This window comes from Myzus persicae, unplaced genomic scaffold (assembly GCF_001856785.1).
Source record: "Myzus persicae strain clone G006 unplaced genomic scaffold, MPER_G0061.0, whole genome shotgun sequence".
In the NCBI taxonomy this organism is placed as follows: domain Eukaryota; kingdom Metazoa; phylum Arthropoda; class Insecta; order Hemiptera; family Aphididae; genus Myzus; species Myzus persicae.
The window spans coordinates 141,099-163,629 of record NW_019104122.1 but is presented as its reverse complement, the minus strand read 5'-3'; the positions used below and the strand labels follow the sequence as shown (position 1 = coordinate 163,629).

At 33.6% G+C, this 22,531-nt stretch overlaps 1 long non-coding RNA gene across 2 annotated transcripts in view; it reads left to right on the top strand.

The window, feature by feature from the left end:
- Positions 1–21,970, top strand: part of LOC111038966 — a 48,827-nt gene extending 26,857 nt beyond the window's left edge. For both annotated transcript variants that reach the window (XR_002605045.1, XR_002605044.1), the window contains one exon: positions 21,841–21,970. This is a non-coding gene — a long non-coding RNA (uncharacterized LOC111038966). The remainder of the gene's footprint in view (positions 1–21,840) is intronic.
- The last annotated feature ends 561 nt before the right edge of the window (positions 21,971–22,531 follow it).

Sequence of the window (22,531 nt, the reverse complement as noted above, 5' to 3'; positions counted from 1 at the left end):
TCACACCGCTCCCGGCTACCGTTTATATTCTCGATCTCCGGCTCGATCTCATCTCGCTCGCCGTAAATATTAAGTACGCACGTACTTATTCGACTAAGCTCATCGGCTAACGACGTTTCACCGTAAGTTCTGAAACGTACCAAAATATCTATATTATCGTCCCGACGGCGATGGTAGCCCTCGTCCGTTCTGTTAATAAATTTAATTCGTGTCACTCGAAAATCGTGGTTTGTCTTATCCCATATTGATATCCCATCACTAATTCTAATCTATGCAATTTCAAATCACAAATTATTTTTTACTTTTTCTCTAAAGAGTCTCTAAGCCAGTCTCTAGAGCGATCTATATAGTTAATAAAGCATTCATTAAGGGTTTGAAAACCTTTTAAAAACGAACCAGTTACATATTATTGAAACGTTCAAGCACATTATTATGTGTTCGCTAAAATATTATTCGTAAGTTTACTTTCTAAAACGTTATATACCCATAGTAAACACATAAGGTTGTATTGTTACGTTTCTCGTAAGTTCAATTTCGCGGTCTTACATTTCCACGGAAAATTGTACTCGTAAAACAGTTAAAGTCCGTATTATATATTTTGAATGGTTATGGTTTATGAACTACATTCATCATATAGCATACGGATCAGTGCACTTTCGCAAGTACGACATAAAACAGCAACTAGTACCTAACTGTTGTTTCGACATTCTAGTGTTAAACGGATACAATGCTGCACTTATAAGTACGCAAATATTTGTTAATCGCTGTAAATAATAGGCTCACATAATAAATAATATTATACTATAAATGATTTGATATTTACCATGATATCGCCCACGGTTTGTTTTGTGCATCGACTCGAAAGTTTAAAATAAAAATCGTAAATAATATTATATATTTACGAAAACCGTTCCGCGTTCGCTATCATCAGTTGACTTCATTTATGTAACCGTAAACCGTATTGTGACGGCTCGTTACGTGGTATTTTTATTATGCACAAAATATGAATACTTATTGGCTAAAGGGTTTGTCACCTAACGAGCGACTCTATGAAAATATAATACAACATCCCGTAGGGATGAAAAATAATAATAAAAATATAATGAGATACATGGCCCAGGAAAAAAAAGAGGGCAAAGAGACAACTACAACAAAAAAACAAAATTCACCCGTAGTTTCAAAATATTTCCGGTCTAACGATGCCGTGTGTGTTTGGATCCCGTTGATCTTTTTCACACTTAGGATTTTTGCATACAAAAAAAAATCAGGGTCGACACATAAAAAATGGGTCCTTCCCTGGCACCGTTGTATCCGATTTCCATTCACTGTGAAAAAAAAAAGTACAATAATAACCTAGTTATCGTATACAACCCTTAATTTTCAAAACACATTCTATTCAAATCGCGCAGCATCCCTTTTAGGTAGTTTATATTAACATACTCCTGGGGGTCGTGTGTGTCATGCGTGCGTTTTTTTTCTCCCCCCCGGTAGTCTCGCGGCGCGTATATATAATAATATGTATATATTTTATGTAACCCTTTCACGGGATGTGTGACAGTGGCATGTTTTTTTTTCTTCTCAAGGAAGACAGGTTTTTGTACCCTCAACCCTTTCATATACATATATATGTATATGCGTATATTATGTATAAAATAATATCCGCACACACAGTCCTTTTTTTTTTTTGAATAATAAAAGGTGTGTGTGTAGTAACGGTCCGTGAAAAAAAAATCGATTCCTTGGCGAGAATGTTAATAAATAATAAAGGGAAATAAATATTGAAACCCTTTCGTGACTGTCTGTGGGTCCCAGGGATCGGCGGCGAGCGCACACAATGCCTGTTCACGTTTTATGGAATACCCGAAATATAACGGCGTGTACTAGAACATTTGTATTTTGGGTTTCCTGTGCATTATTCATGCATATGTAGGATATCCGGGATGTCAGTGCGTGCGTGCATTTTGGACCGCACCTCGCGTCGTATACAGTATTACGATTTTTTACTTATTGTCGTCTGATAAAATCGAACGCCACCGGTTGTGTTGTCGACATAATTTAATATTATATTGTATAAGATATTATTATAATACGCACAATGTGTGCTCTGGTAGTACAGTATAATATTATATTTTAGGACTGTGTACATGACGTGTATAGGCATCTTAAAGTGGTGCCCAGACCGATGATTACCAAGTGAGTACTGCATCTGCGTAGTATTAATATGTTGTGCTCTCGAAACGGGTAGGTATAAAATATAAATTATTGGTATCACAGCCAAGCTCATATGATATTATAAACCATAACTTCTATAAAATTGCTAAAATAGTGATTTCCTGACGTGTTTAAAAATTTAATCACTAGGCACTAGTGCCAACTAGCACTAAGCGTTTCTGAATTATTCGGATGGGTGGGTATTATACATTTTTCAACTGCATTAACTCTTCGAATTCCTCTGTGCACTGCCGATATATTTGGTCGGGACCGATGGCGTTTCGAAAAAACGAACAACTCCGACGAGTACACACTCGTGTACTTACCTTTATTATTTATTATTGTATAAACAGTACGACTCGCACCACCATCTATATGCTTCATAACTTGACAGTAGGTGGTGTAGGTTAAGTTCAAACAGCACTGATTATAGGCAAATATTTTATTTTGAGTTATGAAAAAGGGTCATGTTCAAAATTGGAATTGCAACATTTGAGTTTTTAAAAAGGCTTTATTTTATGTTCGATTGCACTAGGACAAGTTAGTGTCAGTTGAGTAATTTATAAAACCGTTAATCAATTGATCAAAAGTGCAAATTAAATATTTTATTATTTTTAAGGATTATTTTAACATGCGTATCTTCGTCACGACTTATACAGTGAAAGTAGCATAGTGTGAGTTATGAATGACAATATTGCGAAGTACATATATCATTTACGAAGTTAAAAACGGCAAAAATGACAGATTTATTACAGGTCATTTCAAAGCAATTCTCAACTTCGATTACATATGATAAGGTATAAAAATATTATTAAAGTAGTTATAATAAATAGGCAAATATTTAAGAAGTGCGAAATAAATGTCTCAAAATTATTGTATATAATAAATTGATAAAACACAATAATATTATAGTATATTAAAAAATCCCAAACTTATTTTGAATAAGAATCGTTCAATCGACTAGCGCTTGCGTTTTCAGACTCGATTTTAGTCAAACCATACGATGCAATATTATGATCTTATTAGAAAAAATGATAAAGGTGATCAGTAATAATAGCTATAAGTTATCGAATTCGATTGTTTATTATTATCTATACGCTAGAATAATGTTAGTTAATATAACATATAAGCTGCCTTGAATATTGCAGTGGTGTTTTAATCAAGTTTTCCTGTTTTTATTTCCACCGTTTCGAGCTTGTTGCGAAAAACCTAACAGATTAACGCAACTGACCGACCAAATATTATACTCGACGAAGTGAATATATTATTGTAATGTATTGCTATAGGTTAAAAAACGAGCATTTCGTCGAATCGCAGGTCCCCACGTGGTCGTTGCCACCACCGAACTTCCGTATATAATATACTAAACGCGTACTTATTGTATACACGTGAATTATAAATACACCGCGATAGCTACTATACCGTGGTGTTCATACGACTATTATGTTTATGAGCATTCGTCGGAATCGAAATCGAGCTTGGAGTAAAAACAGTAAAACCGTTTAGCATCCGTCAGCTATTTTCGCGCGTCAATACGATAAAAAGGAACGCCGCGGTGGTAACGTGTGGCGCACACTCATCATATATAATATATACAAATATATATACCTCTCGAACACACGCACACGCACACACACACACACACACACACACGCACACACGCACACACACACACACACACACACACACACGCACACACGCACACACACACACACACACATATATATATACGCCGCTGCTGCACGAGCGCAGTCCTTTGAAACAATAACGGAAAATTTCACCGCGCACATTATTATTTCCTTGAATTATTCATGCGTTATAGCGCGCGGTCTGGAAATTGAATTCCTTCACCACCCCACCGCCACCGAAAACCCGTCGACTACCCCTATAACCTGACTACCCCTAACCTGACGGCGTACATAAAGCGCGCGTGTGGCCGGCGGTGGTAGTGGTGGTATAGTATATATATATTATACGTATATAGGTACGTGTGCAGTATACGATATACATATATATAGAACACACAGGGAAAGTTGAGGGCGACGTGTGTGGTACAGCGTGTGCGGGTTGCGGTTATACGTGTACGTCGCATGTGTGTGTGTGCGTGTGTGCGCGCGTGTGTGCGTGTGTATGTGTGTGTGTGTATATTATAATATTATATATGTATACACACGCCCGAGGGATTGAACTTTCCGATGGCTTCGGTTCCGGCAAAGGGTCCGGCCGCCGCTGCCGCCGTTGTCATGGAAACGCGCGCGCCAGCGGAAAAGGCCCCGTCGTATATATATATATATATATATGCATGTTCGACCGGTGAGAAACGCTTTCACCCCCCGAGAGCGGCTCCCGCTAGCCCGCCCGCCGCCGCAGCGTATGTGTGTGCGGGCGCGAGTGCGTGCGTAGACCATTCGGCTTTTGCCGATAACGCGAGCGCCACCCTCTACTCGCCAGCCCCCGACCGACCGCTGCCCGCCTTTGCCATCCGCTATGTACGCTCGAGGCACACTTTTGGCCGTCATCCAAGCAATAAGCCGCTCTCTCTCTCCCCCCTCACCCACCACAAACCCACCCCATCACGCGCGTCTTCCGACTCGACTACGGCTACGGCGGCGGCGGCGGCGACGACGACGACGACGACGACGAAACCTCCCCACTATCCACACCCGCAAGGGTTGCCCGCCGAGCGAGCGGACTTTGTCTGCAGCACACAACCATTCCATTCTATATACCGTCCACCGCCTCTCTTCGCCATCACCGCCGCCGCCGCCGCCGCCGACACCGCCGACCCCTTTGCTGTCCAAATTTGGCTATTGATTTTCAACCACAAAAGTGTCCCCCCGCCCCCGCGTTTATATATATGCTCCGGTGAATATATTATTATATTTTCACCTCCGGCGTGTGTGTGGCCACGTACGTATACGCACATACCGCACGCGAATGCTGTTCACGCCTTCGAGGTAACCAAGTTTCCCGTAACCACCAGAAAATACCCGTATAAAACTGGTATATACGTAATGAATAGCATTAGCTGTAATATGTAGCCGAGTGCAATTATGTACGACCTGATGAATTAAAGGCAGTGTCGTTTTTGGTTCAAGTCCAACGACGAAGAGCTTTTAATGTTGTCACGTTATATATATATATTAGCCTATACAGCAGCTATGGAATTCATATACCATAGATATATATATATATATATTATATATTATATATATATTGACAATAGTATTTTATTATTACCACAGTCGATGAGTTGATCGACGTAGATACATGATACATACATATTCACCTGAAACAGCGAGCGTGTATAATAATTTATTAAATTATTGTGATTTCCACAAAAACTTCGCAGCGATTACGTCGTATGATGATATAGTATTTCCGTTAATTTTTACAATGTTTAGTTAATTTATCAAGTTAATTAATAAATTAATTCCGAAATAACCACGGCGTGGTATAGTAGTAATAATGATAATAATGATGTATAGGTACATTATTGTACTGCGGAGGCGACTACCCCACGTTTAGAATAAGTAACGAATTTTACGAATAATAATGGATACAGAATAAATTATTCGTAGTTTGTAAATAAATCTCGTTAAAATCGTAATGATTGCATATAATATTATACTATCGTTTTAATATGACCTATAATAAAGTTAGATACCTGAAAAGTGAAATACTGAATAACGAGTGTTTTTCGAAAACTTTACTCGATAAAACTTCGTAAATGCGTGCGGCAGTCGATATAAAGTGCATTGTACCCGGTGGAAAAAAAGTACCTTGTGTAAAATTAGAATTTTTAACATGTTATTAAGTTTTTTTTTGTCGTCTCTTTGAATTTTGTTCTTTTAAATTCGTGTCATAAAACGTTATTATAATTTTAATTATTATAGTAATATATCTGAATTTGACACAGTGTGAGATGTAGGAACCACTGTAAGATATAAGTTCAACACTATAAAAATATAAGCGTTTTAGACATTAAATAAGACAAAAACAATAACAACAACAACTTTAATAATAATAATAATATACCCTGTAACCACCAAACTTGTTTAAACTTTACTGTTTAAAACAGTGCCTTCTAGCTGCAAGCGAGCTGTGATGGACGAACACGCACGGTTCGCTGTTTGCCATGCTCTGTCTCTACATGTGAATACACATTATGTACCTATATATGTATACACATAGACACTGCTACACATATATATATATATATTGTATTTTGGACTTATACACACATATCATAGATCTAAGTACGGAATGTGGTGGTGGTGGGGTGCAGATGTATAATATGATATATAACTATCGCGTCTTGTCTCTCGTACGTCCATCACCGTACCCCTAGCAACTACCCCCGCTGTAACGTCTGTGAAACGTGCGCGAAAACAATAGTTTTGGTAGGTGAATTATTCATGTGCGGCTTTCGACTTTGACAAGCGGCTCCGTTCTTCTTGCCGTCGAACTGGGTCCCCAGATGGTGCGCGCGAGAGCGAGTGTGTGTGTGTGTGTGTGTGTGTGTGTGTGTGTGTGTGTATGTGCGTTCTCTTATCGAAAGCTGCCAGCTGTGTCGCTGGAGGGACCTCCAAGTCGCCGAGGTGGTGCTGTGGCAGAGGTAGGGAGGACGAGAAAGCTCGATTATGTCCCGACACCCGGCCGCTGGGTAGTCTGTTTTCACGCAGCGGCAACACGACAATTCATCATTGTCTCTTATTACTCTCTCTCTCTCTCTCTCTCTGTGTGTCTCTCTCTCCCTCTTTCTCCATCTATCTCTCTCTGTTTTCAATTCTCCACTCTCTCATTTGTCTATCCATCTATCTGTGTGCGTTCTATCTATCTATTCTTGCGACGACCATTATACCGGTATAATTTTCGACAAGAAACTCTCCATTCATTTGATACACACACACACACACCACACTTCGCTTTTACTGGCAGCGGTGTCGTTTTCCAGAATGAACACCTGATAGCCCCAAGTTCCTTCTAAAAACCTTAATATTATAAAATTATATCGTAGGTATTTTAGTACGTACACGTATGCTAAGTAGAATATTACGTCTCATAAAGTATACCCAAGTATAAATATTGCAATTTAGTTATAACTCTATTACTGAGGTGTGATCTTATAAAAACAATTTTTTTCTCTCTCCAGGGTCTTATCGAAAATAGAGAAATGTATAAAATTGTATAAGTTATAATCATGCTGTTATCCTTAAAATATATTACAATAAAATGTATCAAAACTAAATTAATTATGTTATTATAAGTACCTGCTATAGTAACAATACCAAGCAAGCTATTGATTATTCATTGTATTCCCACGCTTGTCGCTTGTATTTTTTAGATGATAGAAACACAGAACACCAATTTTAATAATTTTCTTATTTTTAAGACATACCTAACCTAACATATATAAATTGCCGTTATGAAGATAATAATTTATAAAAGAGATAGTAATAAAATCGGAAAAATTCAGTAGTCACTTGTTGCCCCATGCAGATACACAGAAGTTATGTTTAATGCATTGAATAAAATTTACTGAGTGCAATAAATTTATTTTATCTTCCTAAAAAAAAAAAATAAATAATACTGTGAATTGCTTGATGGAAGAATCAGCTCATTGTTGATACTTCCTATTTGTTATTTTTTGTTTTTATTTTCGTATTAATCTAACAATCAGTTCCTACACGGCTACACCATTATAAAATATTTATTACAGTTGAAAATTATGTAACAACTAGTTAAAATGAAATATTACAATATTGTAAGTAAAACTGTTATGTGCCTACAATTATCTATATCTACAACTACTGAACTACAACACTACCCAGCACTAAACTCATGAAATATGTACCTATACTTATTACTTATAGTTATGTGAACATACTTCACAATGTTACGATGGGTTGTATTTATTTACACATACTGGCTTACAATTTACACTCCAATGAAGTATTATGATGCGACCAACGTTCACTAAAAACATACGATATGTTTTGCGCACGTCGTTAAATCCTGTACAAAATTATTCAATAGCTGTTTGTCGAGAAATCCGAAAAGATATTTGTTTATTATTTTTTTATACAATATTCTATCCCCGAACAAAAGGACTCGTAACCATTTGACTCGGCGTGTATGTACACTACTGTTATATTATATTATTATTGCGTTGCAAGGGTTAAAGATGAAAATTTGATGAGGATGTTTGCGGTCGATGAGCAGATAAAACGTGATTTTTTTGGGGGCCCCGGCGAAATAAATCACGCAGTGTACCATTGTGCCGGGTACTTGGCCGTGCCGCGTAAAAGAGAGAACACCTTTTTTTGTTACCGCTGGATAGGTATATACCGTAATATCTGGTGCGATGTAGACCGTTCGGATTAACGGGGGATTAGGTATTGTATTGGATGTTTTTTCGGTCTGGTTGCGACGACGGGAGGGTGCAAGACGAGTGCCTAACCAAAATACGTATAATATTTAGTTGGCAGATAGGAACTCTACACAAAATCGCGTATAATCTCGATGTTTATCTTAGGTCCACGCAGTTGTTATTGTAATTACAATTCCGGAGGCTGTGAACCGAAAATTTAATTGGCACTCACTCGCACGCACGCGCGCACTCACAATCACCTTGCACTTGCGTGCAAAGGTCCGTTTTCATCCGCATTCTGATATTTCCAGATAATATTCGCCGTTGTTATTAGCAGCAGCATGTGTCAAGTCGCCGTGTCTGAGTTGGTGGCTAAACCACGTGCTTACCATTCAGATGGTTCCCTATTATAGAGTGTTTTCGTTATTATTTAAAGCCCATTAACAATACAAGGATTTGATTTTTTTGTTCGATATGGTAATTTTAATTCCGACGGGTAAAATAATTATAGCGCATACCTTAACTGAACGATATTATATTATATAGCAACTGCAGCGTTGTACATAAATCGTTATTGTCACAAATAACAATATATCGTAAGCAATCAGAATAATATCAAATTGTAATCATCAATTTTTTTCCTTCTTTTTACAACACGTTTGTTGTTTCACATTATATGCGTATAATAATTATTGAATTTATATATATATATATTTTTCCAACGACAGGTAAACAATTCAATGTCATCTCTGTACATTATTATAATAATAATCCGTCTCGAAGCTATTGTAACAATCATTTTGAAAATTATATCATTAATCGAATTTAAATAATAATATTATAAATCAAACGGAATATTATGGAAACGGTTCCTATTTATACGTGAGATGCGATAGGAATTCGAATTTCTTGGATTATAATATAATTTCTACGCATAATATTAATTAATAAAGTAGATTATTTGTATGCTTACACCTTCAAACTCAAAATCAATTTATCAATACCAATCACCAATATTCTTGGATAATGATTTCAAACTTATTTTGAAAACAGAATTATCAGAATTATCATTAAATATTATACAAATTCTTTTTAATTGGAGTATCGCTAAAATTGAACAGTTTTTAAATTATCACTCAGAACATATTTTTTTATACCCCACTTTTTAAACAGATTTATTCACATGCATTAAGTTTTTAATTTTTTATTGTAGTTTATAATATATATATATATACACCTAACATTTTCAGTACTTAAATATTAAACCTAAAATTAACATTAAAACTTTTTAAATTCTGACTCCGCTCGGAAAAAATAGCTTGAATATTTATGACTATTTAACAATACAATTTATTTTGCCATGTAATTTAATGTTTTTACATACATTATGAAGTATAACACACTTATAAGTTAAAAGTTACAACTTAATAAAAATAATATAATGTTTTTTTTTTTTGTATGAAGTCATAATAAACTGAACAAAATATTTTGGCTTTATAAAAAAGTAATTACTAAAGAACATAAATATTAAAGAAATATCTATTTATTTAAGGTTATAGGTTAGTAAATAAATTATTTAATGAAATTGTAATAGTAGACTACAAATAATTCGAGAAGCAATAATTTTTAGCTCTATTTCCCATAATACTATTTTAAAAAATCATTTTTATTATTATTATAATACATTAGAATCCGAACAAAGATCTTCCATATTATTATAATTAATTTCAAATCAAAATACTATTGTATAAATGTATAATACTTAATGTAATCTATTCATGAATAATGTATATATTATAGGTACTATAAATATATATTATTTTAATGATAATTAATTTGTAAGTCAGTATTTTTCCTGAATATCAAAATTATCATCGATTTCAATTAAACTAACGTTTAAACCAAAGTTATTCGCATTTACGTATAATACTAGAAATTTAGACATTCAAATAATAAAACAAATGGATCTCAAATAAATAATAAGGTTCAAAAACGGTTTTTTTTCAGCTTAAGTACCCCAACGCGTACTTCCAACTACATAATTTGCAGAGCTTTCTAAAAGCACGAAATCACCGTAGTTCCCCTTTGCTTTACTTATTTTGTATTTTTAAACCTTTGAATTTCACTTCAAGGAAACCCGAGTGGCACGCGGCCCGAAAGTCGTTTACATTGAGAAAACATTAAAGACGTTGAAGTGTTCTTTTGTACCAACATGCGATCGTTCCTGTTTGTTTTCCATTTCGAGCATTCCATTCCCTCGAGTCGCTATTTCCGATATATATGCGTCTCCATCACTCTTTCTCAAATTTCACCTTCCACACTCTCCATTCTAACACCAATCATTAGTTTCGAAAATGCTGACCATATGTTTTCACAGTTGTATAGAATAATAATTATTGCTAGTATTCGTAGATAGTATATGATCACATTTCAAAATATTAGCTAATAAAACTACTACCTACTCTTACTCTTTAATATCTATAGGCTAAATATAAAAATATAACAGAAATTTGGTGTAAAGAAATATATTTTTAAGACAAGTGTTAAGTATGATGTGTCAGGTGCTCATAACGTGCGATATGAACTATTTTTATTGCACTGTATAATGATGTTTTTTAGATTACCTATAACTATTAAAATTTTTTTACTTTAAAATTGCAGAGAAAAAATGTACAACTGTTTTTTAAAAACTAATAGCAATTAATAATTTATTTTGAGTTTGTAGATAATACTTTAATATATTATTATTACTAACCCATAAGATTATACTCTTTAACCCTATCCCACTATATATTATTATAAATGTATAATATAATAATATTAAACAGTTTCATAGTAATTCGTAATTTAATAATATTTAAATAATATGCTAATATATCTTACCCTAAGAGAAAAATATATAGTAATTTAATGCAATTACAATAGTTTTAAAACGTATTTAATATAAAGGGTAATTAACCGTTCTTCAACATAATTTTAAGAAAATAAGGTTAGCTTATATTATAATCATGAATATTTTGAAGCATTATAAATAATTATGGTTTTGATTCAATTTTTCTTTTGTTTATTCCTTTATTTTTAATTATTCGTCAATTTTCATGGACTATGGCGTTCATATTAAATGTTCAAAGAAATATTTTTTAATAACAACAAAATAAATAATACCTTTTTTAGTCCAAAATTCAAAATGAATAGATCGCAATTACATTATTATGTATATTATTATGCTATCTCTAACGGTTTTTATATTATTATGATGAAAGCTACATTACATGAGTATTATGACAAATTCAAATTATCAACACAATTTCGCATAAAATATTGTTTATACATGTTGAATATTTATTGACATGAATAATAATATAAGTCTAAGTAAACAATATTATAATATAATTTAATGAAACTATAGAAAAGTAACTATTTACAATTTACATAATTTAATAATTTAATTTAAAACACCGAATTTCATTAATTGTATTAGAGAAAACCCATAAATTGTAAAATATTTTTTCTTGCATGACTAAGCTAGAGATTTCTTCATATAGAATTACGAGTTTAGAAAAGGAATATTTAAAATACATATTTTTGAAAAGCGTTGCTTATTTCCTAATTTTATATATTATTTGAATTTATATTTTATAAAAAATATCTACGTATTTTAAACTCAATACTTTTTAACGTACATTTTTTCCAAACGATTTGTTTAAAGTTTAGTAAATATATAAGCTATAACAAAACTTTTTGGTAACGGCATGTTTTTATTCCGGCGGTATACTTAGTATCTATCTACACCACGAATACTTACTGCCTACGACCGCATAGTATTATTTTTTCCCAATCAATTTTTCACAACACTTACTTTCTTTTTAGTATCAATGCATCATATTTTTTAACTAAAAATTACTTTTTAATATAAGTACTAATATAACATATATTAATATAAAAATTAAAAGTTATACATTTTTTTTTGATACCTATGAATTTGATTGATTTTAACTTCCATAACTTCTAAGCCCAAGTAATAATATTACACATCACATATAGGTAAGTAAACTACTTCAGTAGTCATTCGGAGAGTGGCAGATGGGAAAAATGTCTTTTATCATTCTTGTCATTCTGTCAATGATATGATTATGCAACGTGAACGTTCAGAGTGAGAAGCCCAAAATGCGATTAGTCCAGTGACAGGAAAAGCCGAGGGAGAGAACTTTTGCCCGGGAACAGCCCGAGGAGAGAAAAGTTATTTTTTTTATCTTTTCCGAAAGGGTGGTGGCGGTTTAGGCAACATTCAAAGGAGTGTATGCAAACTAATGGTGTCCGGGTGCGGACGAGAGTGGCGGTGAGTGGCGGTGAGTGGCGACGGCAGCAGCGGAAAGGGATGGAAATAGCATTTCGCATCCCTCGCGAAAGAAACCTTTACACACACACACACACACAGAAATACACGTACGTGAGCATGCGCGCACGTATACACACGTCCCTGGGCCAGCAAAGAAGACCCACACACACACACACACACACACACACACACACACACACACACACGCATATGTGTGTACTGTACATAAGCACGAATGTGCACACACTCGCACACGCATACACACACACATAAATCAATAAAACGACCGGAGGGATGCTTTCTAAAAGAGCACACACACGATAACGTATACACACACTCACACACACACACGTGCGCAAAATCGGCACACCCCCGCCACACGTCATACCACCCCCGAGGGCATTTGTTATTTACCGTGTGCGCTGTGGGTGAAACCGCCCTCAACCCCCTCGTCGGCTCTCGCCACGGCTTTAACGCTGAGGCCGGCGGGTGGTGTCCGCCGCCCATATATCATCCCTCTCAGCCTATTGGGCCCCACGTTCCCGCCAATCGGCTTCCTGCTCCATAACATGTACATCGTATATACTGTATAACAGTGTCTATGTGTGTGTGTGTGCGTGTGTGTATGTATATAATGTATGTATATGCGAGCGTGTGTATACAGGACTTACACGCATACGTGCGGGCTCTCTTTGGCGGGCGGGCGTTCGAATTCTAGGAAATTGGTTTTACCGTTTCCTCCTCTCTGGCTGCCGCCCCTATATAGCGCGAAAGTAACAAGGATCGAAAAAAAGGACCTTAAAAAAAAACGGTATTTTTTTTATCTTTAGCCGATTACACGTCTTGCAGGGCTCCCGGAGAGCGCGCGCATGACGTCGTGTAATAAAAATAAGAAAAAAATCCCCCCTCCCCACGCGGTTCAAAAGCGTATATACATATGAGCATCTCAAAATGCGTGACGCGCGCTAGTCCTGTAATAATATAATATAATACATATAAATGGGTATGGCGCTGCTGCTGTTGCTGCGTATTGCAAGAAAGGAAAAAAATATTATTTATCTTGGAAACGAAACGTCAAAGATCCAATAATAAATGTGTCGAATAATATATACATTATACACTTCATACAGGGTACCCATATTTTCATATCATATTATAATATTATTGTAGCGGAAGGTGATTACTGATTACCGTGCTGTGTGCAGTTCTTGCAAATAACTCGATTGTTTACGGATATATATATATATTTTTTTAATTAAGCATCTTGTAACCACAATGAAACGTCAATGACTGTTTCGACAAACCGTAATAAAAATGTTTACAAAGTTAAACAAACGGTATGATTATTAAATCATCTTCCATAAATAATTAGTCAACATTTACACAAACAAACCAATAACCGTTATTTTTTTTTCAAATGAAAATAATAAATATTATGCCACTATGTTTTACAGTGATAAAAATAAAGATATTTATTTTTACAAACCTTTAAAACTTTTTTCATTAATATCACCACTTCAGTAATATACTGCAGGTACTACTATTATTGTATTATATAGTCTGCGGTTATAATGAACTTATTGAAAAGTTTTCGAACGCGTTATATTAGCTAAATCTATAACAAAACACCCATTGTGTTAGTCAGTTTTTGTGTTTTGTGATAATTTAAAATAAGTGAGTACTTTTTGTAGTGCTATATTTTTATGGTTCATTTGCCAATGTTTATTGAGTTCTAATTTTTCATTCTGAGGGGAGTGATGAACGTATAGGCTTTCCAAAGATGCATGTTTTTTTTTTTTTAAGGACACTTCTTTATAGGTAGGAAGTAGAAAACATTTTCGACAAATTTCTAATTTTTTCCCTATAGATATTGATAAAAAATAGTGTTCTGTCAAAAACCTTACACATTTAATATAAAGTTCTTCATAATAGTTTTTGTTAGAATTACAAAACAAAGCTATATGAAACCACATACATTTTGATGCGAACATTTTAAGTTCAAATTAATACGAAATTAGATATTCACACGTAAAATAATATGATTGACCCTCGACGATTTTTGTTATTTTCATATAAATAAAAATATATTAATCATAAAACTTTGGAACATTCAACTATTACTTAAAATATTATATCCTATACTTACAAAATTTAAAAACATTAAAATTCATTTTCAGTAATTTCTAGACTTTTGAAATATTTATTTATCAATGTTGATGAAAATGTTTATTCTCGGTCAATAAGCTTAGAAATTAAATACAAGATTCTTAATAAGTTGTTTTAATTAGAGCTTTAAAAATACCGATGATTATTAATGTGGACAATCAATTTTTTTTTTTTTTAGATATTTGATCAAATGTCTTGAAATAAGATATTTTTCGTATTAAGTTATAACTTATCGCATTTCACATATTATTACCACTTCAATACGCGATGATTATTCAAAATGTTTAGTCGTTCAGATTAATTATAAACTATCAATTTATACCGTGGAACCAGCGGCACACTGTTATATTGTAGATACATCATTACCTACTGACTTTTAAGTTAATAACAGCTAGTTCTATTATATAAAATAATATTAAAGTAGACCATTGACTATAAATACTATAATATAGTATATGGTATACGTAGTGTTTATAGTCAATGTTATTAATAATAGACATATAAGATGAGATATATTTGTTTAGAATCATTTTTTGTAAAAAATTATACATTATTGAATTCAAATGAACCAAATCCATGACAGTGGCCGACTAAATGTGTATAGTATAGTGAGGTATACCCGACATCTATTAAATAGTAGATTGACCTCCTGAAAGGTTTTTAAAAACAATGAATAAAAATCAAATGTTGAAGACTTAAAGACTTAATGAGTAGTTACTTTCTATTATTTATAAGCATTTGAAGTTAACTTAAAATGTGTGAAGAGGCTTCTCATCTAAACTTGCAATGTTTTTTAAATTATATAGAAAACTTTACCATTATTAGTTCGATACACGTTTTTGTACATTGAAATTTCCATAAAGAATGTTTTGCTTAGAAGTTTGAAATAAATAAATATGTGTAACCTTAAATATCACCATTCTCCAACACAAATTGGCTCGATTAAAAAGTGTTTACGGTACAAGAGTCATAATGTTTTACGTGTAATATAACAGTTTTTAAACGCAGTTTAATATTGATTGTAATTATTTAAATTACGACCAGCTAAAATAATATTATGCTAGTGAGTTCAATGTTTATTTTAATCATAAATTATATTTACATAATGAGTTTTTGTAATTATTTTTTAGATTTCGCGTTATTGATATGAATAAAACTGTACAAAAAAAAAAAAAAAAATATAATAATATAAAATACAATATACACTTTAAGATTAAAAAAAAAATGTAATATAAACATATTTAGCCATTTATTAGCTATAAAACAAAGTCTTACTTTAAATATTTACCACTGCCATCTTATATTGTATTAAAATTATTGTACCTATTTATAGTTTTTATTTTAATTCATTATTTTAGTTTTTTTTTTAAATTATTTTATTATAAATATGACTTTATAAGTACAGTATATTCAATATTTCAAACTTTTTCAATCATTTTCTATATACTTTTCAAGTTTTTTATGTTAAAATTAGTACCTATGCTTAAAATAGTTTTTTAAACAAATCTACAAAATTAGACATAATAACAGATAAGACAAGCAATAATCAGATTTGGGAGGGAACATACAACGAAATTGCATTTAGATATTTTAGCTAACAATACTTTAAGACTTACCTAAGAGGCTTAGAACATCAAAAAAATCTAATTCAATCAATCTTACACTTAATCAAACCAAAATTATTGTATGATAATATATTAAAGATAATTTTAAATACTATTTATAAAACCCGAGTTTATTCTTTTATTCGAATTTAAATACTGCCACTACTAGACATTATAAAAATAATACCACATTATCCATGTATATTTTATTAGTACCCGCCAAAATAACCAAGTGAACAACACCGAACATAATAACGAAAAATTATAAATTTTAATGATAGTGGAAATGAGTATAGTTTTGTTTTAAAAACGGCGAAATGGTACCGTAAGTCTGCAATGAGTATGTAAAATAATATAAACAACGTTGCGTCGAAGTGATATAGTAAAAACCACATTTAAAGTGAGACACTGTTAACAGAATAAAAATACCAGCTGTTCAAATTCAAAATAATCTACGACATAACAGTACAGGTACTTTTGGAAATTTCATAGCACCCTGCGAGGGAAGCCGGCGCCATTGAACAGTATCGAAAAATGTTAACTGCATTAAATTATTAACCAGCGTGTTTTCTGCGTAGACGGTTTTTGCAACAGCGAGAATGAAATAAAAGCGAATCGTTAAAAACGTCAGACCCTCAAACGATTAAAAACCGATTTACCGTCGTCGGTAGGTATATTGAACCCGGAAACATACACTATTATCGGTGTACAATATTATACATACGACGGGGCATTGTCGTTACGACAATATAAACACGATTGTACTACACGCGAGTAACCACCTCGCTCTTACGCTCACCTCATCTACACGTGGTGTACATAATATTATATATTGTATTATTATATATATATATATATATATATAGTATATTATAACTGCAGTTATAGCCGTCCCGCGTGTACAAGAGTTACTCGATGCGTACGAGTACAATACGCACTCGATCGAGGATGACCGGTTTGGCGGGTTTTCGTCAAAACGAAAATTAGAAATCGGTTGTTCGGCGATCGATGATGGGCACGCCGTCGATTGGGGTGGTCACGTGGCAGTGAGGGGTGGGAGGGCGCACGAGCCGTTTGTCAGAGGCGTCTCCGGTAATTGGGTGGTCAACCCGGACGGGTATGCATTATCTGTGTGTGTGTGTGTGTGTGTGTGTGTGTGCGTACGTGTGTAGCGTTGTGCGCAAGGGAGAAAAAATGGCAAATTTATCGATCAGGGTCAGTGGTCAGCGCGGCCAACTGGTTTCTCGGCCGGCGCAAAGCACCGGCTGGAAATCTTGCCCCGGGCACGTCGCACAATGGAGCACGAGGGGACGGGGGAGAATGGGGTAGTGTCCGGAGATTTATGGCGTCCAGTTCCGCTTCCGGGGGCCAAAGGGTTAAAAACAACAGTCATAAACATGGGTGCAAATTGATATTGAACACTTTTTAATGGACATTCGACACGCGATTGTCGCCAAGCAATCGGACAATATAATAATATAGCGTGTCCCTCCAGCTCGGGTGAATAATAATAATAATAATAATAATAATAATAAAATTCAGCAGGCAAGTAAAAATATGTACCCGATCGGCTCGAATAAAAATAAAAATACATAAATATTAAATATATAATATTATATCTTAGTCCTAATAGTAAAAAACATTTATACATTCATGTATTATAATTAAACAAAAATATACAAGTATTTATGATAGGTATAGTAAGTATAGGTACGATATTATAAGCACGGTTTTGTGCATAGATTTTTGTACCCGCCGGGAAGCATACGATGCCGCTATATTACTTATTATAATATATTTACTATCAAAATAAAAAATGAATTTAATAGGTAAACCAAGAGGCCAAAAGACGTTAAGTCATATGATAAACCTTTTAACAAGTCGACTGCAAATTTCACACATCTCTTCACGAACTCCTTGAGTATCATATTAATGCACTCATCAGTTTCATGAACCCGGGTGCTCACTTTCATTAAATATATACGATACTCAGATTCTTATAAGAATTTCTGGCTTGGAAAATTCCCTAGATATACACAAATAAAATATGATTCCGAAAAATGTTGAGTATCATAAAGGTATGTAATAAAGACGAAATTGCCATTACAAGTAAAATTTGAAGGGCAATAATTGAGAGTTTAACTTTGTGAGTAGGTAGAAAAATAACCACGGCAGAATAAAAAAATATTTTTGAAAAAATCAAATTTAAAAACCTTTATACGTCGATTGATTATAATACTAACGTAAAAAACACAGTCGTGTTTCGTCAGTCTCGGATGCGTTGTTTTCCTCCTCTTCCTCGTTATATTATAACAATGATAACAATATTATATTTTGGGTTTCAAATGTCTTCGAGTAAAATAATAATAATAGTAATATTATTTTACGCATATTCAAATCGTTATTAGTGAAACGCAGAAAACAACCATATCGTATTTTGTCTTTGATATCCGTCAAATAATAGCCCGCGACTATGTAAATACACGACGAAAAAAATATTATATAATATTCTGTCGGCTTTTCGGTCGGCAGTTCGGCACAGAACATTCCCCAAACACCTCTCACTGCGTAATATTACTATTATTATTATTATTATATAATATACCTACTCGTATTATTCTAGTCGTTTACAAAATATATTATAATGTGTGTTCGCTTCGCACCCGTGTGCCCAGGTACAGTAAATGTACTTTTTTTTTATCTCTCTCCGTGCACACACAGGCATGATATACTCACGTAATATAATATAGACATGTATATGTATATAGTAAACACATACACGTGCACCGTCAAATTTGCGGATCGAAACTGACATTTTGATAACGAGCGGGAGTTGTTTTTTCGCCCCTCTCCCGCACCCGCCGCTCCTACGATCCTCCATCTGCCACGCGTCTCTCAGGACGAAAACGCAAATATATACTTACGGATTTTTTTTTCTCTCTCACGAAAGTAAATTGTGTTGTTATACGGCAAGAGTATATTCAAAAGGCGAATAATATATATACGCATGCTTATATACTTAACCTCGCGACTTTCTCGCCTCCGGCTACCTCCCCAGCCACCTCCCCCCCACCTCCCGCCCGTAATCGTCGCCGTCGTCTTCATCTCCGCGTCAATTTGTCTCCGAAAAGACAAAACGACACGACGGCATCCGGTTAGACGTGAACGACTGTGTGGGTGTGTGAGTGTGTGCGTGTGGGTGTGTGGGTCTGCGCACACTATATATAGGTACACGTAGGTACAAGCGGGGACACGTACGCGCTTTTATTATTATAACAACAATAATGAACGCTCTGGGGAGACCTCTGACGCGCAGTGCAAGTCTCACTTTTATATTATTGCCTGCACGTCGAGGTAAATTAACCGTCACACTCGTGACAAAGGTCCATATATATGTGTGTGTGAATATATAATGTGTGTACGAATTATTATTTATTTTCTCGGCAGCGCGGAGACTCGAGAGAAATGAATAACTAGCTAGGTATACTATATGATGCACCATAATATACGTCTATACACGCGTTTATTGTGTGTTGTTTTTACTTATATTGCGTGTTATATGCGAACGGCTAAGACAGTTGATGCTCTTAAGCATTTAGTGAATAATTATTGTCCACTGATTGTGTTCGGTTACCAAAATGATATTACGCCTAGGTACACGCGGTACATCGAATCACATTTTACTGAGTACTTGGAGATCCTGCCGAGCAAAATACTTTGTCGCTATGAATGCCTGTTAGTATTATTATTATAATAGATATTACAAATTATTATACCAAATAGTATACCTATACGAACCAACATGTTATTCAATCATGAGAAGCGGATAGTTTTTATGAGTTTTTGGATAGTATCAAAATTACGTTATCATATCATACTTGTATGTTATATTAAGTGATTTATAACTGTAACGAAAAACAACTTAATAAAACACAAGATGGATTTTAAAATTAAATTTCTTTTTAAAGTATAATAATATTATTGTGTTTATTTTAGGGTGTATTGTGTATATTATGTATGCACCTATGTATACCTACTATATAACTATAACTATGTGGTTAGAACATTTTTTCTAATTACTTGATCCAGTATTATTCAAACATATTATGCCAAACCTAAAATAACAATACCTATATTTCCATACTACTATACTAGGTATCACATTTACTCATTGTGCCTAAGGTATAGATTGTAAATTTCTTAAAAAAAAAAATTTTTTTTTAAGAAGGTATTTATCGCTTAATATCTTAATGTAGGTAATTAATACTAATTAATTGTACCAGAATATATTATGTATATATTATATATATATCATCAGAATAACATATGATGATAATATGATACATTGATACGACAAAGATAATTCCTCCGCACACATCTCATGCATCACATATGTATGCAGGCCATATATAAATTATTATCATCATATTATTTGTTTGGTACACTATACTGTATTGTTTTAACAAGTACGCGAGTACACGTCATATTATATCGTGAAACGGAATAATTCATAAGCTCCAACGATAGTTATGTACAAGCACAACAAGTGTACCTACGTATATTATGTTAGGACTTAGTAGTGCATAATATATATATATATATATATATATTATATGTATATATATAATATAGGTAATAGGTAAAGACGACGTCTTGAGTCTTACGTCGCAATTATGTAAAATGTTTTTTAATCTACACACGCGCATATATATTCTCACTTATACTTTGGTAATGTTTTCAAAGAAGAAACTTTTTACAGGCTTCAATACTAAATTATTATAAAGTTATCTTTATTATGTCGTAACAAATAAAATATTCTCCGACATCTATTATACAAACAAAATTTGTTTAAACCAACACGGTAATGTACCCTTGACGGTTCTCATTACTTTCGACATCCCTTGGCTTACATTTATACAACCGTCCGTTTGTCAAATTCATTAATTTGGCTTTACGTTATCCTTAATTCCGTTTAATAATGCTCCCTTGTTTTTATGCTCCTTCAAAACGTGTTTACGTTTTAGACTATTCATAATGCAGGTACACTTAACGAAAATTACACATTTTAAAGTTTTAAAAGAACATTTGAAAACAGCAATGTGCTACACATATAGATTACTAAACTATCGTTTTGGTTTGATTTTCAGATATTATCACTGCCTACAACAGACAATTATTGCTGCAATAATTACAGAATATCAACACAGTATGAAATCCACAGATAAAACAATTATAAATAATAATTTTGTAATATAAATATTTATATTTTTGAGTATACATATTGATTTATGAATATAGACTTTCCTTTTCCTTTTTTTCGAGAGGAAATTCAGTTAACTGTGCCTTCTATAAAACAATACTTACTCCAAATAGCTACAAAAGTCAAAACAATCTTGACGTACAAAAAACCCGATGACATTAAAATGTTGAAACAAAATCAATACAATAACAGTTACAGCGTTCAGGCACAAAAAATACAATAAAAAATAATAGTTAGTAAATATTAGAAATTATGATTATTACGTAAAATTAAATTACTAACTTTTAATTTTTATCACATTGATATTTTTTCTTCTTCAATAATTAAGTCTTGTAAAATTCGGTACACGAATACTGGCCTAAACCCCATACATCAAATCGCAAAGATGAAGTAGTTATCAATAGATTACGTATAGGTCACTCAAAAATGTCCCATGGACATATTATGCGCAGAGAAGAACCAGAAATGTGCCTAACCTGCGGAGAACCTCTCACAGTCAAGCACCTCCTTATCCACTGCCGTATCCATATAGATACCAGAAAAAGTCTAAAATTGCCTGACAACCTCTTTGAAGCCCT